The following is a 23,323-nucleotide window of genomic DNA, read 5'->3' on the forward strand; positions in this document are numbered from 1 at the left end:
GTATTGTACAATTAGGTCTTTAAATTGGTAATTTGTATTAACAACAAACTCCATTTGATTTCATATATGTTATGAACATGGTACTGAAGTAAAATTTAATGTGTTATACAATATTTCCATTTGTTTCATTCATCTGTTTGAGTTTGTTTCCATTTGCATATAATTATACCTTTTACATTTTGCAATGTGTTTACACTTAATGTCTGGCACTTGAATATGTGTTGAACTTGGCTTTCAAAGTGGTGCATGAACATAATTTCTCTGAAAATAAAAATAAAAACTATTTTCTGTCCACCACATATATGAAAAATGCTTGCTTTGTATTCATATAACAGGTTCAATATACTAGGCATTAGTTTTCTAAAAGTTTTATTATCCTTCTTTTATGATGATCACACAAGTATCCAAATCTGTTTAATATATACATGTTAAGGATGCATTCATCGTGAGGATTAGTACCAATGTAAATGCTCACTTTATAATTTAAATTAAACTGCAAACAACTTAGATCCTGATCTTCCATCACATAATGTGATGTCAGATCAGAGTCTATGATGATTGTTATACTTGTTGCTCTTAACAAACAGCGTAAACCTAGATCTGCTGGTGCATCATGTGAGGCATATCATGGTGTGGGCAGTTTGCAGTTGGACTTTGCTTGAAGCTGTGTATATTCAGCATCCAATAATGGGTTGATATGCATCACTGTATTAATTTTTATGAATAAAGATTCTGATAGGCCTAAAATCCATTGGTTGTAAGGTACTCTTACACCAAACAAGTTTGAAACAATGACATAATATTATCATTAGTCTTAAGTCAGAAACCATTGCCCAAGGGAAGCTTTTTTTCTCATTTGAACATAGACTTAAACAAGCAAGGCATCACCTTCTTATTTATAGGTAATAACAATGACTTAATATAGTTTTTGATCAGGCTCTGAAAATTGGATGAATTATTTTCTTTCATTATCGCAGTTGCTGTGGTTGTGTATTTGTATACATGGTTACAATTATAAAAACATATAGAAAATATAGACGTCATTCTCGATGCAAGATTAGCCCTCAGATCCATTGGATGTAAGGTACTCTTACATTAAATAAATTTGAAACAATGATATAATATTATCATTAGTCTTAATTTTATTTATGCAGAAACCCTTGCCCAAGGGGAACTTCTTATCTCATTTGAACAAACACTCAAACAAGCAGGGCCTCAACTTCTTATTTATAGGTAATAACAATGATTTAATATAGCTTTTGAACAGGCTCTGAAAATCGGAGATATTATTTGCTTCCTTTGTTGCAGTTACTGTAGTTGTTTATTTGTGTACATAGTTACAATTATAAACAACAAGATAGAAGTCCATTCTCAGTGCATGATTAGGTGTTGACTTCTTAATGAAATTAAATTAGTTACTAGCCTCAAGATGTCTAAAATGTTTGCTAAAAATGAAAATAATGTTTAGGCTTTTGAAAGTTATTTACCAGATCATGGTCATATTCAAGACTTAGTGTACAGCACCCTTTTCAGTGTATATCTTTTCATTTTAAGTGATTTTAGTGCACAGTACTCTTACACACACACGCATATATATATATATATATATATATATATATATATATATATATATATATATATATATATATATATATATATATATATATATATATCTTTTCATTTCACATGATTCTAATATACTCCCTCATTCAACAGGTCTGTACAACATCATCCATGACCCTGAAGACAAAACTCCTAAGTTACATAACAGATGGTTGGAATATAGTGGATGTCATCTCAATATCGCTGTTTGTTATAGGAATGAGTTTGAGGGGTTTTCATCATGAACAAACATTAGAAGTTGCCCGTGTCATCCTCGCAGTTAATCTGATTACGTTCTTTGTGAGACTGCTGCACATTTTTTCTGTACACAAAGAACTTGGACCAAAGTTAGTGATGATTATTCGTATGGTATGTGAGTCAAATAATTTTTTTTTAAAAAATGTATATTGATTTCTGTTGGTAGATGTTTATGTATTTGGTCCCAAATCCAGTGTTCAATTTTGCTTTCTGTCATGACAAGATATCAACACAATTAATCCCCAAATGCGAGTAACTCACACTATTTAATTTGAGCAAAAAATGTTTAATTCTTTCTTTTGATAAAAAATTTTCCCCAAAAAGTATTTTAAAACGATTGACCATTATCATCAAATGCTTTTTATACAACTAAATGCCTCTTTCACTGTTGCTGGTCAAAAAAAATGAAGAACAAATTGTTGCAGATATTGTCCTTACAAGTATGTAAATTTCTGGGAACACTCTCATTTTCTACCAGCTCAAGATAATGGGCTAAAATCCAAGTTTGAATCTTTCTGAATATGCCTGATAAGGTTTTTATCCCAAGTTTGCCTTTAATGATATATTTTGCATCAATACCAGATTGGCCTGAAAGAGTATTTTTTTTAAACCTGATCTCAAGTTTGCCAGGTGAACAATTTAGGAATCAGTTCCAAGCTTGTTTGACAAGACATGTTGGTGATTCATCCCAAATTTTCCTAATAAGAAAATTTTAAGAAGACCCAAGCTTATTTCGTGAGAGATTGTTTTAGGGTCAACCACCGGTCTGCTTGTTAGGAACATTTGGGAATAGAAAGTTGGCCAGGAAAATTGTTTTTGGGGTCTATCCCAAGTTGACCAGAAAAAGTATTTGGAAACTTTAGAACATTGTTATACTTAATATAAACTTTATTTTGGAATGAAATAAACACTATATTTATTAAAATGTTTTTGGAATTATTTCTAGCTTTTATATATTAATGTGTTGATTTTATAATGATTATCCTTTCCTATAATTTTCCGTACATTATGAAAGGATTGAAAAGAAACCTGTACTATAAAATATAGCCGCTGCTGTTAATGTTATTAAAAATGCAGGATTTTATTCCTGGAAAATATTTAATTCAAATATGAATTACATCTTTACCTAAAAGTGAAATATTATTAGTTATGTTACGTTCACTGTTCGACACCATATAGGTTTTTAGGGTCAAAATCCAAGACTCTAATTTGCTTCTGTTTTTTAAACTGACGTGGCTAATGATTAGGATGGATTCATGGACATTATATGCACACATTTTCATGTGCTACAAATCTTTAGTGCTAACAGTCTGTTATCAGTATGACATATATTTCAGTACCTGTATCAGATTCTAGTTGTTACAAGTGACGTTTGACCAAAACATAAACCCCAGCATTCTGGATATTTGATACCAGAGACTGTCAACAGATACCATTATGTTGTATATCTTCCCATGGCTAAATGGGCCCCGGACGTGTTCATGCCATTGGATAAGGCACAAATATTAACTTAATAGCAGCAATAGCTCACCCATGGCTATTGTTTAACTTTCTTTTTCGTGCCGAAAAAATGTACCATCCATTTTCATTTGCCTACATCCACCTTAAGTGTGAAGAATTGTCAGTATGCAGCTCGCTTGTCGCTGGTATGTTATGTGTAAAACAAGCTCAGCTAGCCCATCTTTTTAAAGAACGTTGATGTGATCAAACGTGTGCCAAACACTAGAGGAAAGTTACCTTTTGCAGTATTTTATTCTGTCATTAAGACCTGGCCTCCACAATAATTATATTAATGTGTTACATTATCCATTAGTTTTTGTCCATATATTTAAGTGGTAGCCTTTTCCATCCAGTTTTAGTTCCCTCATGGACTTGGGGTTACTTTGTGTACACTGCTGGGGTCGGATACACTTACTATCAAAATCATTTTATATCTAGGTACTGGTAAGTCATTTATGCAAAATAATGACAGCATGCTCACTAGATGCTGCGTGTTCTTCAGTTTAGATTGACACTGCAGATCCATGTCGTATATGGTATCTATGCTAGCTATTTAATTCAACACGTTGAATTTTGTTCACATTCTTATTGTATGTATGTATCTATGTATACCTCATTTTCTGGTAAAGACATTGAACCTATGGAACAAGAAGTCTGACTGCTTGTCACCAAAGTTTCTGTATGCCGATCTCTCCTCAGCTACTTCTTTTAGTATGCTGTGGGAAGCATTCTTGAAGCCAGCTGCCCTTTGACATCTGCTAGAAGCTGTGGCCAAAACATCTCGGGATGCATATTTTGTTTCTATGGCTTTGTCAGCGGATCTTCTACACATCTGAGATGATGCTGCTTCGGACTCTTCAAAGGTATTTCTTGATCACAGTAAAGGCATCTTTAGGGCTGCTCCACTTGAAGCCAAGAGTTTGTTTGGAGGCCTCATTCCTTCTTTGGCATCTCAAGGCTTGTTGGATCATCCACAAAGATCCTTCACATCCACTCCTGACCCATCAAATCAGCAAGGAAGCATGTCAATATGAATCACCCTCATGGGCCTTCTGCTAAGTTTTTCAAGCAGACACAACTTCAGTCCAATATGCAACCCCCGTGAGCCTCCTTCTTCTCAACCATCTGACTCCCAAAAACCAAAAAACAGATGTGGCCAACAAACCTAGAACAGAAGGAGTCAGTTTCCACAGCCCAATTCTTTTCCCAAAGGAGAGGGTAGTGAATAGCCCTAGGGTCTTGAACTCTCTCCTGCAGCACATTCCTCTCCCAGCATTCCCTTGAGTGCTTACCTAGGCCTGTTTTCTCAAGACATTGTAGAGCATCATGAGCAATGGTTGGGTCGTTTCTATAGTGAACAAGGGGTACCAACTCCAGTTTTGGGAACTACCTTCTCTATCCAGTTCTTCCATCTTTCTTCACCAAGAAAAGTCTGGTGAAATTGAGGGAATAAGTGCACATCCTTTTACAAAAAGGAGCAGTTGTGCGAATTGTGAACAATTAGCCACCCACCTTATATTCCCATATGTTCCTAGTCACCAAGAAAAGTGGAAAGTTTCGCATTATAATCGACATCTCTTCTTTAAACCGGTTTCTTCTAGAAGAACCTTTCAAGATGGAGACCACCATTTGAATCTGGAATGAGCTTTGGACAGTCTTCATTGAACTTCAGGATGCCTATCTACACATTCCCATATTTCAATTCCGGGGCCTACCATTTTGGAATTTGTTTAGCATCCATTTTTTTTACCCGAGTTATGGGAATAGTGGTGGGATACCTCCAGTAACTGGGAATACCAAAATTATCCAGTGTTTCGATGACTATTTAAATCCATTCCCTTTGCTAGGATCACTATCGCTGTTGGTCCTTGGTAACTCAGTTGGGCCTTGTGTCCAACTGCTAGAAATTGGCACAACCCTTTGTTTACAAGGGTGCATCAAGAAGGTTATTTTGTTACCCTGTGAGAACAAAAACTGTTTTGTGTCCACTATCAGGCGCTATAGAGCTGCCATTTCTAACACATACATTCTCTCAAGGCACAGTAATTGGTTTGGATTTGCAAATTGCCCATTAGATCAAGTATTGTGAGTGGCAGAGACCCTTCTTCTGCTCTCTTACACCTGGATGGAATCTTTCTTGTGTTTTATGGTCATTAACCAAAACGCCCTATGAACCGTTGAGTGATGCTTGTTTTCAGGACCTCGCTCAAAAGATTGTGTTTATACTTGCCCTCGCCTCAGTGCAACGACAAAGTGATACTCATTCCTTATCTAGTGACACTGGCTACCTCCTGTTTAATGGGAATTATGATTTAATTTCCCTTTGTTCACCATGATTTTCAACCAAAATTCAATTACCTTTCATAGCTCAACTACCATTAGAAAACCCAAATCTCAGTCGAATCTGTGCTGCGGATGATACAGATAGGCTTTTATGTCCCGTTAGGGCACTCCATTTCTATCTTAAGGAAACCAAAGGAAAACGAACGGGTAGGAAGCGTCTTATCCTTCCTCTCAAGGGTTCCATAAACCTTTCAGCTACCATTATTTCACAATTGATTGTCACCACAATCAAAAGAACATACCATTCTATTACTGATACCGACCTTTCCCTTATGAAACTTAAAGCCCGTGAGATTCGAGCCATTGTTACCTTATGGGGCAACCTTAATTTCTCCACCTTGGAGGACATCATGAAGGCAGCATTTTGGCTTTCCCTTACTACCTTTTCCTCCTTTTACCTCTGCTCGTTAATGCTGCAAAACGAAGGAATCTTTTCTATGTGTCCCATTGTTATGGCACAGTATCAAGCCCTGAGAACTACCAACCTTCCATGGACCTCACCACCAATGGTGAGTATTTTCCATTTTCTGTTTTTGATCAGCTAACATTCCTTACTGACAAAGTCAGCTAAACATTACCAATGGGTAATCTCTTGCTGCTATTAAAATGTAACTATTGGGAGGGGTTAAGATTTTATAATTATGTAATACTTACCCATGGTTATTGTTAAATGCCCTCCCCCCACCCCACTCTCATATCCTGATGTTATAGCCATCTATGAAAAAGATGAGTTAGCTGTGCTTGTTTTGCACATGACATACCAGTGACAAGCGAGCTGCACAAGGAACTACATCATACTGACAATTCTTCACTCTAAGGGAGGATGCATGCACATCAAACGGACAGTACATATTTTCGGCATGAAAAGAAAGCTAAACAATAGCCATGGGTAAGTATTGCATAATTACAATTAGTTTTACCTCCCTTCCACAAAAGTACATATTAATTAAAATTCCTTATCTCTAACCCTTACTAAAACTAGCAGAGTGGGAGAGCAGGCAGTTATGTAGCTGGGCTTGGTACTGTAACACTGGTTTTGGTTTTTGTGTAGATTTTAGCCTGAGTTATACAAGTTTTGGGGCCCTTACTTGGTGTATGTGTGTCCTTGGAACCTAATTGTAACACGGTCATAGACCAGCAGAGCTTTTGGGATGTATGTTATCAGTCTGTTTTAGTTTCTTGTCAAGATATACTACTTCTAATCCACCTGGTATATTACCATGAAACTTTATGCACACAATCATCCTTAGACCTGCTTAGCTTCAATTTGAACACTGCTAGGAAAAACTTAACAATTAAGGATGTCTTGTTCAATAAAATGTGTTTTCGTAAAATATATTTTCAGTTTATCATAATTTCTTTCAATGTAATTATCCTAAATTTCAATTCAAATGTGAAACCAGTTGAGTCAGTCATTGCCGGCCATCGGTTCTCTGAGAACCTAATTAAGTACTTACTCAGTGGCTAAGCTAGCTGTATTTTAACAACTTTTGAGAACTTAATTGAAATTCAAATTGATGACATAAGTGAATATAACAGATCATCTACAGCCCATTAAGTACGTTCACTGTGTTAACATTGCAGTAATGTCATTTATGTTATATTCTATCAAGTCCTGCATGTTATATATGTTATAATATCTTCTATCATGTCAGATCATGTTACCTATGTTATAATATCTTCTATCATGTCTGATCATATTACCTATGTTATATGATATCTTAATTCATTATGAAAATTCAGTTTTGCTCAGTTATATTTCAGGACTGCATAGATTGAAGCCATATTTAGTTTGACATGATTGTTAGTTAATTTTGATTTATGTTAGAATTTTACTTTTTTACAGACCCTTTTAGACGATGACCACAAATTATATATCTCAATAAATTTTTAAGTAATACATAGCTTGAAACAGTTTAGTATTGAATTTCTATTAGGAGAATTTAGGTAAAGTTTGATATATTGCATTTTGAATAAACATCTTTTTCTTACAAATAAAATTTAATCAACTCTGTTGTGCAAGTTTTAATACTATTTTTTTTACAGGTTCATAATCTGACCTACTTTGTTGTGATATTGTTGGTGTTTATTGTGGCTTATGCCACTGCTTCCTATGCCATATTGTACCCAAATAGTGAGCTTAACCTTGACACTTTGGTAGCTATATTCCGGCGTCCATACTGGAATATTTATGGAGAGCTCTTGTTGGAAGAAGTTGAAGGTATTATCTCTGTCTCTGACGTATATGAGACATCTATCTATCCAGCTATCTATTTTGCCAACCGTTATGATTCTACCATAGGGTGTACTGAAACAGTGTGAACTATTACAACAGTAACAATGAATGTAAAAACAGAATTTGTTGTTGTCAGATCCAGATATTGGCTTTAAGTGACAGTCTTAAGAGAACTTGGCTATAGTACAAGTCACATGGATCATGTAGGCATTCAGTACAGACTATTTCAGTAATGGGTGACAAGAATTCACTTTATCTGAATTAGTATACATCCATATTCCTTTGGAAGTTCATTATTTAGATGCCCTGAGAGGTGCATGTGGTAAAATCAATGTTAAAGTAGGTAGACATTTTTGGAAGAAATGAACCTAATGGCTTGATCCAGTACAATCACTATTGAATGTCATGTGTTGTGGTGTCCCAATGAATGCTACAAATATTGATAAATTCGTACTACCCTCGATTGTGATGATTAATTCCATTCAATGCGCTCTTATTTTGACCCAAGTTTAGTGCATGGCTATATTTGTGGAAGTTTCTTGGTGACAATTAAGATGCAGAGCATTCAATTATCAGGATTGAATAGACTTTGGTTAAAGAAAGTCAGTGTTAAATGTTTTAAAAACAGTTTCTATTTAAATTAAAATGAGTAAATGTAGATAAGCATACATTACCCATGTGACTTGTACTATACTTTTATACAGGGTACCTAAAATGCAATAATGTAGCAAAAAAACTTTACATGGCTAAGTCGAAAGCTACAATCTACCCAATGTGATCAAGTTTCAACTTTTATGTTTTAGAAATGTCTAGAAATGACATACAATGCACAAAAATATGTGTATGATGATGGGGACACTCAGCCTTTTTGAAGGTCCAAACAGGTAAGTAATAAAATAATACTGAGATACCTGGACATGCTAGAAATAAAACCAAGACAAGTGAGGAGAATAATAATGTTATATTCTGTAAACTTTAGTATTTTCTAAGGTTGCAAATACAAAAGGTCATGAAACTCCATGCTGATTAAAACTGCATTTTCTGAAATTGGACATATCATTAGAACTAAAGTATCTGTAACAGACATTTCAGTTGAACATAATGTTGTCTTTGTTGCATCAGACCACACTTCTAAAGTTTTGAAATGCATTTTTTCTAAGTCAACAATAGTAGTATATATTTTGTTTTATCTTACTGAAAATTGCTCTTGAGGAAATATATTGACTGTTTTATGGAAATTTTATAATTGTCATGTCTCTATATCAGTCTATCGATTGAAGATCCACAAATTATTTGCATGCTCTTATCTCATTGCTGAAAATATGTCACAAAATTGTTACAAGTGTTAAAATGTTTGCAATATAAATAGTCATGTCAGTGACAGTCATCGTTCATATATGTGTATTACAAATATGCAATATTTGCGTTTTAATTTGCACAAATTTAATCACGTTAAAAATGAATAAAAAATCTCCTTCATCTTTCAAGGTTATGAGAATTGTACAAACAATGCAACATTGTTTGATGATGAGAAATATCATCGCTGTCCAACAGTATCTGGAAAATATTTTGTGCCAGTGCTGATGGGAGTGTACATGTTGATGTGTAACATCTTACTGCTGAACCTGCTGATTGCTATGTTCAGGTATGTTTAAGTCAATGTATGCAGACTACACAAAGCAAGGATAACTTTCTAGCATAGTTCTGCAAAATTATGCAGATTTTTATTATTCCTGTATTAGATGGTATTTAAAGCATCAGTTAAATTCTTGCAAAATCAAATCGTAAATTGAAATTATTGTATGTTATTATTCTCCTAGTGAGGAATGATGAAAAATATGTGCAAAAACTTAAAGTCAAGAACGAGGGAGAATGTCAAGGGTGGTTGGGAACTAAAGTGTCAGTTGGATGAAATAGTATTTAAAGTGTAGTTGCACATATATGTTTGATACTTATAATTTTCTGTTGTGAATATTTTATATGTTAAAATTGGAAATGGGGTGTAATTCACTTGTTTAAGTAGTATAAAGTATATACAGTGTAGAATCTTAGAGTACTAAGCCACAAATGTGGCAGACTGTGGGTAGAGGATATGCCATAACTAGATGACTGTTCTTATTGGAGAATGCTGGACTATAGGGTTGTTTGAGTAGGAATCTTTATAAATACAAAGGAGGGGGATATATGTCATAACTACGTGTTACTTGGATATTAAGTGCTTCTTGTCAATATTTTACAGTACTTATATTTCCATGAAAATCAGCTTTTCTTGTCCATTTCCAGCTACACATTCCAGATGGTACAGGAAAATACTGACATGCACTGGTACTTTCAGCGATACAGCCTGATTCATGAATATTACAGTCGACCATTTTTGCCTCCTCCCCTTATCCTTATTGTACATGTCTTCCAGCTTATCGGACTGATTGTGCGAAAATGTCGTCACTATTGTAGAAAAGATTCTCCTCCTCCAAGAAGAAATGCCTTTTGTAAGTTTGTTCATGTTTAGTTCTTAAGAAAAAGCTATTTGCCATACAATTCCAGGATATCTTTGATTTACATTTCATTCTTTTATTATCATAATAAAATACAATGCTGTAGAATAGAATATATTTGTGGTGATACAGTTTTGTGGTTTGGGAGTGATGGCTGATTTAGAGAGGAAAAAGTTTAATGAAGTAATACTATTTAATTTTGTGAAAGGCCCTTATTAAAAAAATAAAAATTCTCCACAATATTTCAAATTTTACAGTAAGATTTACTTTTACAAGTAAGAAGATTCTGGAATAATTATATTAATACATTCTTGCCTAATTAAATCAGCATTTCCTATGTTGACAAACCATACTTAGTTCTACAAGGCATTTGCTTTGGTTCTCCAAGGGTGGTTTATTATGAGGACATCAGCAATATATGCACCTAATTTCAACGCATGCTGGTTACAGTCTGCAATAGAAACAATGCACCCTTCATCAAAGGAAGTCATCACTGAAAGCAATGGATTATGCTATAGATGATAATCTCAATTATCTATATTATTTTGCATGCAATTTGTGTGTTTTGCAAGTTTTACTTCTGCTTAATTAACACGTTTATAACAATGTCTCTAAATTTTTCGTTATCATTTGTCATTGACATTTTTACTGCCTTTTTGAGAGAATTCCCAATCAATAGTCTCGTCTCCTTGGTAGCTTCATTTATGATTGTCTAACACCTTAGACCAAACCCTAGGTCATTTGGATTAGCATATAAATAACAACTATACAGCCATGTGTTCTTGGTGACAAAGAATATGAAGTGAACTGTTTAGACACACCTATTTTGCTGACAGTGGGATATATATCAAATAAAGAATACTATCTTTTTATACACGTTTTCTTGCAGGATGTGACAGACACAGGAATTCACTTTATGTCCAATATTTCCCGTAGTTTATAGTGCAACACTGTGTACTTAGATAAACAGTGATGTATTAAATGACATTGACCTAACATTTGTAAGGATATAAATATACCAGTATTTAAAGGTAATTGACTCAATGTTATTCTGAAAGTTGCTTGGTAAACATTATGGCAACATTTACATATTATATTATAATATTACAAACATATAATAATTGCAAGGAATACTCTGAATATCATCATTTTGTGGGGCACCACTTTCAAGTATTTCTTTGTTTCTTCAAGCCATGAATGTGAAGACCCAACAAATAAATATCTATTTTCGAGACAGTATGACTTCTCCAAAATCCATGACGGTAAATAAATACCATTAAAATTATTCCTCTTTGATTAAACCATGACTGTTACAATATATAACCATATATATATATATATATATATATATATATATATATATATATATATATATATATATATATATATATATATATATATATATATAGAGAGAGAGAGAGAGAGAGAGAGAGAGAGAGAGAGAGAGAGAGAGAGAGAGAGAATTTAAGAAATGTTAAGACCTCTAAACCATATATGAATGCATATACAAGTAGCACTGCCTCATTGTAATGTTATTCACTTTGGAAAGTGAGTATGCTTCCTGATTGTGAGATTGCCTTATATGAAATGCATTTTACATATCATCTCACTATTAAAATTAAAAAGGGATCCATGACTATACCATTTAACTGAAAATGTGTCATTATGACAGGCCCTATAGGGAGGGAGAAATGTCTTATTATGAAAAGGCAGTATAGTGAGGAAGAACAGTGTCCTTTTAAATAATTGCATTTTGCAAAGCAACAAAATAGATTACCCATGAAAACAAATGAATTGGTGTTATTACTCTCTGCCCAGCTCCCTGCATGTGTGTATGTACATGTATAAAGAATATATATATATATATATATATATATATATATATATATATATATATATATATATATATATATATATATATATATATATATATAGATACACTGTATCAAAGATATACAGACCTGCCAACCCTGCCGAATAAATCGGAGAATCCCAATTTATGGACGTATCTCCCGATCCCCTGTTTTAAAAACAAAATCCCGATTTTCAACTCCTTGAGGAAAAAAGAATGTATATTTTGTTTACAAAAACATCATTTTCCATTTCCCTGTTTCTGTTCTTTTTTTCTATGTCTGGTATGTTTCTTAGTACTTTACCATATCCAGCTTGATTTCTGGTTTTCATTCGCCAATACAAAGAGTTTGTCTCCCAGTGTGGTCCTCTTTATCCAACCCCATCAATAAATCTTAGCATCATAATGGATAAGTTTCTCAGCATGAAGTGAAAAAGAAGAAAAGGAAGTAACTGATGACTTTTCACCAGTGAAGAAAAAGATATGGGATCATAAATATAGGAGTGATTAGGAGAAGTAGTTAGCTTTGATTCGTCCATCGACTCATGTGGCCTATCATGCATTCTGCCACTGATGTATGGCTCTTTTCTCATTCAGTTCTGTGTCAGAATTTTTGATTTGGTAAAGCTGAAACTTTCTATGCTGCACATCAGTGTTAATTCCTTCCATTCAGTTGGAGAAAAAGGCCAGGACCTTAAAGGATACTACAGATTATTTAGACACATCTGCAATGCTTGCATGAATAAGTAAGTCATCCTTTATTTGGTTGCTCTCGGGGAAAAAAAGGATGGATCTGGCCAGCTGTTGTTTCCAACCCTTGGGAGAGTAATGCTATCAATACTTTCAATACCGCATAGCAACAGCATTCTCAATGGTCAGAAGAAAAAAATAACAGAACCAGCCATAAAGCTAGCCTGTCAGCATCAACCTTTGAAGCTATTTTTGTTAGCAAATGTGATACCCAAGAACAAATAAATGATGAACTTTTGCAGAAATGCAAATCTGCAACATACAATGGACTGAGAAAGCAAAAGTAAACGTCTTTATCATAATATGTACACCTTACTCTTGTACCTCCTGATTTTTTACCCTGCCTCCTGATTTTTGATGGTGATTTGAGGGCAAATTCCTGACTTTGATTTTTTCAATGTTGACAGGTCTGGATATACCATGAGATGCATGTTTCATTAAAAGGAAACAAGGCTTGCTGAGTTTCCTTTTAATGAAAAAAGTTAATGAGTGATATATCATTGATACTGCATACAGACTATACATATATTTTATTTATATCACATACATATATACATATTTGCCATTGAACAGAGTTAAGATTGACTGCAGGCAACTGTGTAATAACCGAGTGAATTAACTACTCGCATCCCTTTTGAGAGTATCTGCCGTAAATGTAGTTCTGTGCCTTTTGTGGCTATTCATGATCTCCTTTGCATATTGATAAGTTGATTCTTTTCATTTTCAAGTTTCTATTTTTATTCCCACTGAATAAATCAATATAAGACACTTACGATTAAACATGAAAGATACATGTAGTTTTAATGAAGAAAGTAGTGCACAATAAACACTAAGCCATTCAAGTACCCGAGCTTAAAAATAAGTGTGGCATTAGACATTTAAGTGAAATGATGAACCCAAAAGAGGTAATTAAAATATCTAATATATATTTACAGTTGATCTGCTTTAATTAACATTACTACCAGCCATACATTTTTTCTCTCTCCCCCAATCTCTCTCTCTCTCTCTCTCTCTCTCTCTCTCTCTCTCTCTCTCTCTATATATATATATATATATATATATATATATATATATATATATATATATATATATATATATATATATATATGGTAGGTTTGACTTTACATGTGCCATCATTCATAGCTCCAGAGACATCATCATATGACACAAGGTAAAATCCAAGCATCTTTTCATGTCACTACACTAGTCCAGAGAGAGAAAGAGACATGAGTGGCCTTCTGACATTTTTATATTTAATTAATAATAATAGATTTTTAGAACATTATAATAGGTTTAAGAAACAACATCAACAATAAAGCATTCAATACATTACATTATCAGTGCCTTGTAATCAAAAAATTTACCATATATTGTTGAAAGGCTATTGCAGCTTTTAAATGTATCATTCATTATATAAACACTGTAGATAAATCCCGAGGAAAGTGTATATATACATGATTACGACCAACCATATTATTGTAGTTTACTTGGTGTAAGCTCTATTTCAAGGTTTTCATCCAGCCCAAATTCTTTTTCTCTCTCTTTCCAGATTTCTTCATATTTTGCCCATTATAGATATGGGGAGGGGGAACGGAAAGCAGAAAAGAGTGATGCAATTTGTGTACCATATTGAAAAGTTCATTTAGAAAATGGGGATTATTAATACTTTTTATCATTATTTTCATACGTCACTAATGCTTAATAAGTGGAAATTCATCACTGATCTATAGGACTAGAATCAGGAGCATACACTTTCAAGAATATATATGCGTATAATTGTGCTATGGGCAGATCACAATTTGACATGCCAATAGTATTAGTAGATCAAATTGCTTTATACCGACACTTTAAAAGCCATTTTATTTTTAATGTATATAAATATGTTTATATATGAAATTGTAAAGCAAATCTTTCTGTGGTCACTGGAAAATTGAATACATCACTCGCCAATACTGGATCAACATTGTTTTTATATCTGTAGAAATATATTAAATAAATCATGTTCCCCTATTTTAACCTTAATTGTAATATTCTACCATTAATTTATAGTGAAACATTTTGCCAATGCACGTGAACTACGTCAGTGGGAAGATGCTATTGCTCATTCGTTTCATCATAAAAGGGAGATAACAGAGCAAGAGAGTAATGACAACAGACAAAGAACGTCTTCACGGTAAATTTGGATAATTATTTTCTTGTCAAATATCAGTCCTCAGTTGTCGGATGATAAAGACGTATTACACAACTTTGATATTCATTACAGTCGTTAGATGTCATCATAGAAATTTGGCAGCAATTAATGTAAATGTCTAGACTGTGTCATTTTCTAAACATCATAGTTTTCAAACTTTGGAAAGATTGTCATTAGCAAAAAAGCATCCCAACACCAATTACATGTTTTATAGCTGACAGAGGTCTTGGAAACGCTAAATCATGTGTATTTGGACGCCAATTTTTTATCTGGGGTGCAGAAAATCACTTAGGCATGAGTCTTCTATATGCATATAATAGGTGTGTGGCAAAATTCAAAGACTTGCCGGTCCTACTTCAGCCACCTACTTTGTGAGAAAACGTGTTGATCAGTTAGCTGTGTTGATATTTGCAATGACAGAATTCAGTGGCTGAAAGACCCCTTGATGTACATGTTGCCATTATATGAGTTCATCAAAATAACATGATGCAATAGCTGGACGGCAAGTTCAAAGGCTTTAATTGACTGGCGGCCTGGTGGGCAAATGTACTGATATTTACAGTGATTGAATTCAGAGGCAGAAAGACCTAGAGATGTAAACGTGGTAATTTATAAGAATACATCAAATAAACAACTCAAGCTTTCATTATTGTGTTCATTTCCAAATGTAGTGAAATATGCAGTGCACGTGACTTCATTATCAAGACATTTTGAGACTTAGACAAAAAGCCATTAGCAAACTTGGATAAGTATTTTGGGGTTGTACTGATATTCAGAAGAGTGCTAAAGCTGCTCGAATTGATAGTCCGGATGGGACAGTAGCTAAGTGTAAGAAAGTGTGTGATGCCTAGTTTAGTGTTTGGAATAAGTCCTTGCTTGGATTGACATAATTCAGTCTCACTCTGATGGACAAGCAAGAGCTATATCTTTGTTATAAAGAATGTAGAAATTGAACTCTATGGCAACAAATAGTTCTTCCAATGGTCATAGTTTTTGGGGAGGGCCAGGGGTCATGCTACCAGGTGAAGTGGGTGACTACTAAGTCGCCTACAAATATAAACTTTGCCTTCTTCTATTATTAAAAAGCAAAAATGTCTTCACCTTGTGATTTTTTAAGAGGTACATTTTCTGACCATACTTTTTTTGATGCCCCCTCGCCTGGTTAGTTCTAGTGTTGTAGTGAAATATATTCATCAAGACATCAGTAGCTAGGCCTAGTTCTGTTAACAAACAAACTCTTGCCCGTACACAAGCATGTATTTTGATAGCTGATTGACCATTAAAAGTTTCCTGAGTAAGGTAGCAACTATCACTGCCCAATTTCCGCATGCTTTCCTTGGATGATAAAAACATACAAACTTGTGTTTCGAAACGTTAACAATAATGTGTAAATATCAATCTGTGTTTTAAACATTTACCTCATACAAGCATCTTTGGACGACTCTACACCATTCGCATGGAAGAACCTTTTGACGCCTCTACTCCAGACGCATGGAAGCGCCTTTTGACGTCGGCTGTAAACGTCAGCCATTTTAAGCCGGTTTTCGTAGCGCGACCTTCGGGGAAAAAACCCTATTAGATACAACATTCATTTCTGCGAATGACAATTACGTCAGATCACATGGTCACTGTTTATGCACTGGTCGATATCAACTATTTAAAGTAACTGAGTCGTAATCTCCACTCTCCAAATGGCGGTCGCGGATTTCATTCAGTACTTACGAAGTTTTTACGATTAGAACCACAACTAAGAAAGATTCAATAACTTAGGTAAAGGTTCTGATATTGATGTAGGCAGCAATTCATTCTTATAAATTATCAAATTCAGATGACTTTGTGATGTAGACGCAGACGGAAAACTTGTAAATTTCGAGTATGAGAAATGGTAGATCCGGTTGGTCACGCGGCCTCACTGACATGATGGTGAACGAGTTCTCTCAACAATTTAAAGCACATCAAAAATTCGTCCGTTAAAAATAAGTACACAGCTATGACAATCCGACTTTACTCTTAAATTTGTCCACATATAATAGATGTGTACCAAAAATGTAAAATGGTTAAAATTGCTGTTAAACGTAACATACAATACACCGCTTAACAGTTCACAGGTAGGCATATGCATATGGGGTCGAATAGGTAACAGGTATTCTATTTATAGCACGCTGCACTTTGTAACTATGCTCTATGATGTAAAGGGTTATATTCAGAATCAGTCATCTGGATGTATGACAAACAAACTCTTGCCCATTCACAAGCATGTGTTTTGATAGCTGATTGACCATTAACCCTTTCCTGAGTAAGGTAGCAACTATCACTGCCCAATTTCTGCATGCTATCCTTTGATGATAAAAACATGCAAACTTGTTTTTCAAAACTTTAACAATAGTGTGTAAATAGCAGTTTTGTGTTTTAATATCAGAACTGGTGATCTGGATATATATTAACTGCCTCATGTACACTATATCCTCATAAAATTAGTTTGAAACTACAAGTGAACCAGTAGCCTAACAGGAAATAATGGCAGACATCGCTAAGTAGGGGATGTACCTAATCCTACAATGTAAGACACATAACCCAATATTTTTGTTCTGGGGTGATAGCACTAAAACAACATGTGCTATGATTTGCATTGTAGGACTAGGATGTACCAGTTTATTACATTTTCTGTTTTCGTAACTCATCGGGAAATCTTTCAGAATAATATACAATTCATTGAAAGCAAAGCCTATGTATTATTTTACTAAAGATTTAAGTTTAAAATGTACGTAGACAAATAAATAAATCATAAATTTGCAATCCTGTCAGAGGACTGTTATAATGAAGCTATATTATAGTGATTACATTATGAAAACCTCTCCTTCTGGATTGGGGATTTGAAGGTAACATTCTGGCTCATTCCTTGGTAGAAAATTGGTAGGTGTACAATAAAATAATTTTCTGGCCAAAATATTTGGGAACATTTTCATCAGAACATTAATTGTCCATACAGAGAGAAAAGTAATTATTGTTTAGTTTCTGGATATTTAAGTCACTGAGGGTGTATCACATTATTAAAAAATTACTTAATAATATCACATTACAGTTTCACTGAGCAATGCAGTCATTTTATTTTTGTACCGTATAAAAGCATCAGTCTTTATTAGACATGAAATATTTTGACTCATACATTAATGCAGTATGCCACCTTCTGGAAACAGCTCCTAGCATGTTACATTATTCACTGATATTATATCGGGTTATATTTGTGGAATTTAAAGAGAGAAAAACTATTCTTTAGATATCATATACCTTGCCTCCACCAAAATTAAGACCTTTTGTTTGTTTCAGGACATGGCTAATAACAGGCTATCTTCATTTTGAAATGAAAGATCCATATCAAGTAATTTTAATATGATGATGATGTTAATGGCACCATTATCAATGGCACTACAGTGGCTGTTTGTGTCACATACCTTAGGCTGGTTTACTGTCTGTTATTTACCTTACAAACTAACGAATCCAGTAACCAGACTCAACTTTTCTTCCTCATTGTTATCTGCATCTATCTGCTTTTCTCCTGCTAAAGTATATGTATCACTTGTGAACAAAAGAGGATAATATTAAGGTATTTATTGGTCATGTCCGATTTTTATGATAGTTATTAATAGCAATGCTGAAACACGTATTGTGCAAAACATCATGATCAGCTGTGTTAAGCATGTAGTTGCTCTTTCTAGTGTGATTTGTATAGTAAAAATCAGTCCATGCATATTGATTCTGGTCATTAATGGCTGGTGGTCATTTATAGCAGTGATCATTCAAATCAAGTTTTACTGTAAATTGCTTCCATATTTATAATAATAATAATAATAATAATAATAATAATAATAATAATAATAGTTATTATTATTATTATTATTATTATTAAAATCAGTTTGGACCAACTGGTGAGCAAAATTGATGAACTACAAGAGCAGCAGCTAGCAGGAAATGTAACCACAGAGGATGCCAAATCAAGACCCAGTCAGAATGGTTCTCTGTCTGAACCGAACTCCAACACTGGTACTGAACCTGTTTCAACAAATTTAGAGAAAAAGATCGAAAATATGGAGAAACAGGTGAGTAAAGTAGTTAATTTATGATTGAGCAAAGCTTAATTTCTTTTTCAAGTACATTACCAGATTATAATACACTAGCAAAGCATCCATTATCTCCCAAAATTCCACAAATTAGCGTGTCCATCAGAGAACAAATTGCAATGATGCAGTGGATTTGTGCAGCTTGCACATATGAAACTTATTCCTAACTCATGCCTACCTTATGAAGGGCGAAACCAAACCAGAGTGCATACCTTACTACTGTATTTCATCAGATTTTTAGTGCACGAAAAAAATTGATTCATTTCAGTGAATGAAAAATTACATGTAAAAAAATAAATATCACTTTCTGGTACTGACTTTGTATGAAAAATAAAGGGAAACACACGCTACTCAACAACCCAACGGTACATACGTACAAAATAAACGTATATTTTCTGTCTCATTCTGCTCTCAAGAATCCAATTACAATAAAATTAAAAGTACTCAAAAAGATTTTTGTTTTGTTTATTGAGAGGGAGAGAGATAGCATAATGTCTCAGTGTGCAAGCTTGTCTGCATTTAGAGTATAGATCTTTGTAGCTGTTATGTTGTGTAATATTGGCAACATCATTAAGATGGTCTGAACATGTATGGGTATTATTTATTGGTATATTGTATCCAATTATTACGGTAGACTAACAGGTAGGTCTCCGCTTTTATTCTGTCTGCTGACAGGAAGAAAAAAAACGGAGACTTACTTGTAAGTATTTGCAATGATTTGAGTCCACGTTGTCAAGAAACTAAGTGCAACTAGTATTCTTACAGCAACAACCTCATTTTCAATTTACAATAAAAAGTATAAAGAACTTAAAACACAATTCATTCTTGTTTTATTTATTATATACATTGTTTCAATAACTATATGGCTATGCAGTGTTATTTACACGCTAATTAAATATGCTTAGATATTTGGTTATTCCAGTTGAAACCAGATAGAAGGCAAGATTTGACAGAAGAGGTCAAACCAGCGAGGCTGCCAGTAGGGAAATGAAAATCTGTCAATGTGCTATCTAAGCCATTGTCCATGCAGCAGATGTTGTTAATTCCAACGATCATACACATTACTTGTTATTCAAACTCGCCAATAAAGATAACAATATAGGGGTATATAGTGGAATAGATTCATAACAAAATGCTTATTATATCCAAGTCAAAACAGTACAAGCACTTAAAAGATTGTATACGTACGAATTGATTTAATGGAGTCCGTGACTTTCAAATTGACCATAGAAAAAGGCAAAGTTTTGATAAATTTATTTGTGTATGACTATAATGAAACAAGAAGACTAGTTCATGATTGGTATGTGGTCGGTCTTCACTTTAGCATGTACTCAGATATAATTTTTGTTGGATAAGAAAACATCACAGGCTTTCTCAACTCATTTTGAAATGTTTGTGGTATTTTGTTACAGTGATGGACTTAATAAAAGGAACTAATTGTCGAAAAATAAAGATTATGTTCTGTGAAGGCCTTTGTCCAGTTGTTAATAACACCAGTAGATCTCGTAATGACATTTTGAGTGCTTATGCGTCAATCATTGTATTTCCTCAGTTGGAGTTTATTAATTTTTGTAAAAACAATATGGCTATACAGTATCTTCAATCTTTTTTGCAAACATAAATCTTCTTAGTATAAATGTTATGTCCAATAAATTAAAGGAATTTTCAAAAAAATATAAAGTGATATGTATGAAAGAATATGACACATTTAAATAATTATTTGTTTGATAACTGGATTGTGTACGAAAAATTAAAGGATGCTAAACAATTCATGAAATATGATAGTATTCACTGACCATAGAACATGCTCTTGTCAAGTGTATTGACTTGCATCCAGTTAGACAAAGGTTTTTCTTTTTCTTGTTGTGGGGGTTGTTAGTGGGAGTTATATTAAGATTTTTACTTGTGTGACAGCAGAGAAAATGTACTTTTTAAAAGAATGCAGTTTTCAATAAAAAATAAGCCCATTAGTTTGCTAAATTATTTTATATTTTTAGCTGTATTTTTTATTTTATATACCTTTTAAAGCAATGTACAGTTTAGTTTGAACCTTTATTAATTATCTTCAGACCCTAAAAATAATTTGACCAAAACTGCATTTCATATTTCCATTCACTTTTCATCTGTCATCCCATAGCTTTTTGCTATGGTCTCAGAAGTGCATTAGAATGTTGTATACGCCACTTCCAGCCATCATTTCGTTTCATGTTTGCATGGTTTGAATAAAATGGAAATTAATTTACCAATGTTAGGCAGATTTATTTAATTGTTAAAGGTAGAGAGCTGTATCTTTTATTTTTTGGCTTGTTACACGTATGCTCTTATGAAATAAGAAATATATAAATGCAAATGACAGCATCATTCATGTTGTTGCTGTTGCTATTGTGGGTTTATTCTAATGCCATTGTTCAGCACAAAATAGGCTATGCATGGCATCCAGAATATCTGGTGGAGGAATAATTCCAGAAGAACTACCGCCCCAGGGAAAGCTACTGGCAGGCTTTGTCACATACCCACATTGGCTGAGCCTCAAACCCATGCAAAAAGAGGTTAGATGTCAGTGATCTGTAACTGCAAGAGTCTTAACACTCTACCAGCTGGTATCACCACATTGAATTCATGATAAAATTTAACTGCAACTGCAATAAGTGTAAATAAATAACTGTAAAGAATTTGTGAGCAAATTTGATTTATTATTTCATTTTGCTCAAATAAGGATTGTACAGATGAAACCAGAAACATATGCAATGCAGACAATATAGCAGATATGTGTTTCAGATTTTCAACTCCACAGTTTGAATATATGTATGATTTTGCTTTTACAAGTTTGCAAATATGAATTGATAATTTAGCCATGTCAGGCCCACTTAGGTCTCTAATTTGTGTCTACCTGAACAACAACAATATCACAGCTTGTAAGGGATGAAAAGCTGTATGTTGGTGCTGGAATTTTGATTCTGGATTATAATATAGAAAGGGCTCTTGTAAGGAGTTTGCAGCTTAAAATAACTGATTGTGGAATGCATTCCATTTTTCTTATCTCATTCATTGTTTGCATTCTATTTTACTTTCACTGGTAAAATTACCTGTGTTCGTGTCTGTACATATTTGCATTTACTTTGAAGGCTTCATGTTCCTTAAGGCTTTGCAGTTGATCCTATATAACCTGGCATGACATTAATTCATGTTCATATATTCCCTGAAATGGTAAAAACAAATTAATGTGTGTTCTATGTGCATTCCATTTGCGTATGCATTTGAGCTTTCATCTTGCCATATATTTGTTTTCCTGTCTCAGAAATGCATTCTAATTATCTTTTTAATGCCTCCATTCATTATTTTCTTTCATTTTCCTTCATGAGGAATGCATTTACCTAAGTCAGGATTTTTGTTTTTTGATAATGTTATGTGTATCTTTATTGCATTTTTAACTTGTCTCCATGTGTCATTTAATTAATAAACAATATGTTAGCAATACATAGTTACTTGTTGTCCATGATTATAGATTATATTGTAATATAATTTAAGCCTTAAATAGGTTGTTTACATGGATTTGATTTCTAAATCAATCCTTGATAATGAACCTGTTTACAGTTAGGGTAATTTTCCATTGGTATGATTGAGTATTGTAACATACATTAGGTGGGGTTATTTTGCAAGATAACTCAGGTGGGATCAAGGTAATGTTACATACTGGTAGATCAAGTAGATATGTATTGTGAATAGATTCATAACTGAGATGTAGGGATTTATGTGAGGAGGAAGAAGTGAACAATTATTAATTCCTACTCCTGTTCTTATTTTAATTTCAGTCTGCAGAAGAATTTAATGTTGTATTTAGGTCTAATTTGAGAGGATTTTTTTAATTAAGTTATTTATTGGAATTACATAGTAATCATATGCTCGTTGGACAAAACACTACTTTACGATTCTTGTGAAATCATTCAAAGACATGCTGGACATTGTCATTTCGATACA

The 23,323-nt window shown here is 33.7% G+C and overlaps 1 pseudogene across 1 annotated transcript in view; it reads left to right on the forward strand.

The window, feature by feature from the left end:
- Window positions 1-23,323, forward strand: part of LOC149791816 (transient receptor potential cation channel subfamily M member-like 2) — a 167,240-nt pseudogene that overhangs the window by 98,067 nt on the left and 45,850 nt on the right. Inside the window, exons 21-26 of the transcript XR_016423306.1 lie at window positions 1,717-1,971; window positions 7,750-7,924; window positions 9,428-9,584; window positions 10,223-10,428; window positions 15,086-15,209; window positions 19,141-19,324. The product of XR_016423306.1 is annotated as a transient receptor potential cation channel subfamily M member-like 2 (transcript). The remainder of the gene's footprint in view (window positions 1-1,716; window positions 1,972-7,749; window positions 7,925-9,427; window positions 9,585-10,222; window positions 10,429-15,085; window positions 15,210-19,140; window positions 19,325-23,323) is intronic.

This window comes from Sinohyriopsis cumingii, chromosome 9 (assembly GCF_028554795.1).
Source record: "Sinohyriopsis cumingii isolate HCF-2022 chromosome 9, ASM2855479v2, whole genome shotgun sequence".
Classification (NCBI taxonomy): Eukaryota; Metazoa; Mollusca; class Bivalvia; order Unionida; family Unionidae; genus Sinohyriopsis; species Sinohyriopsis cumingii.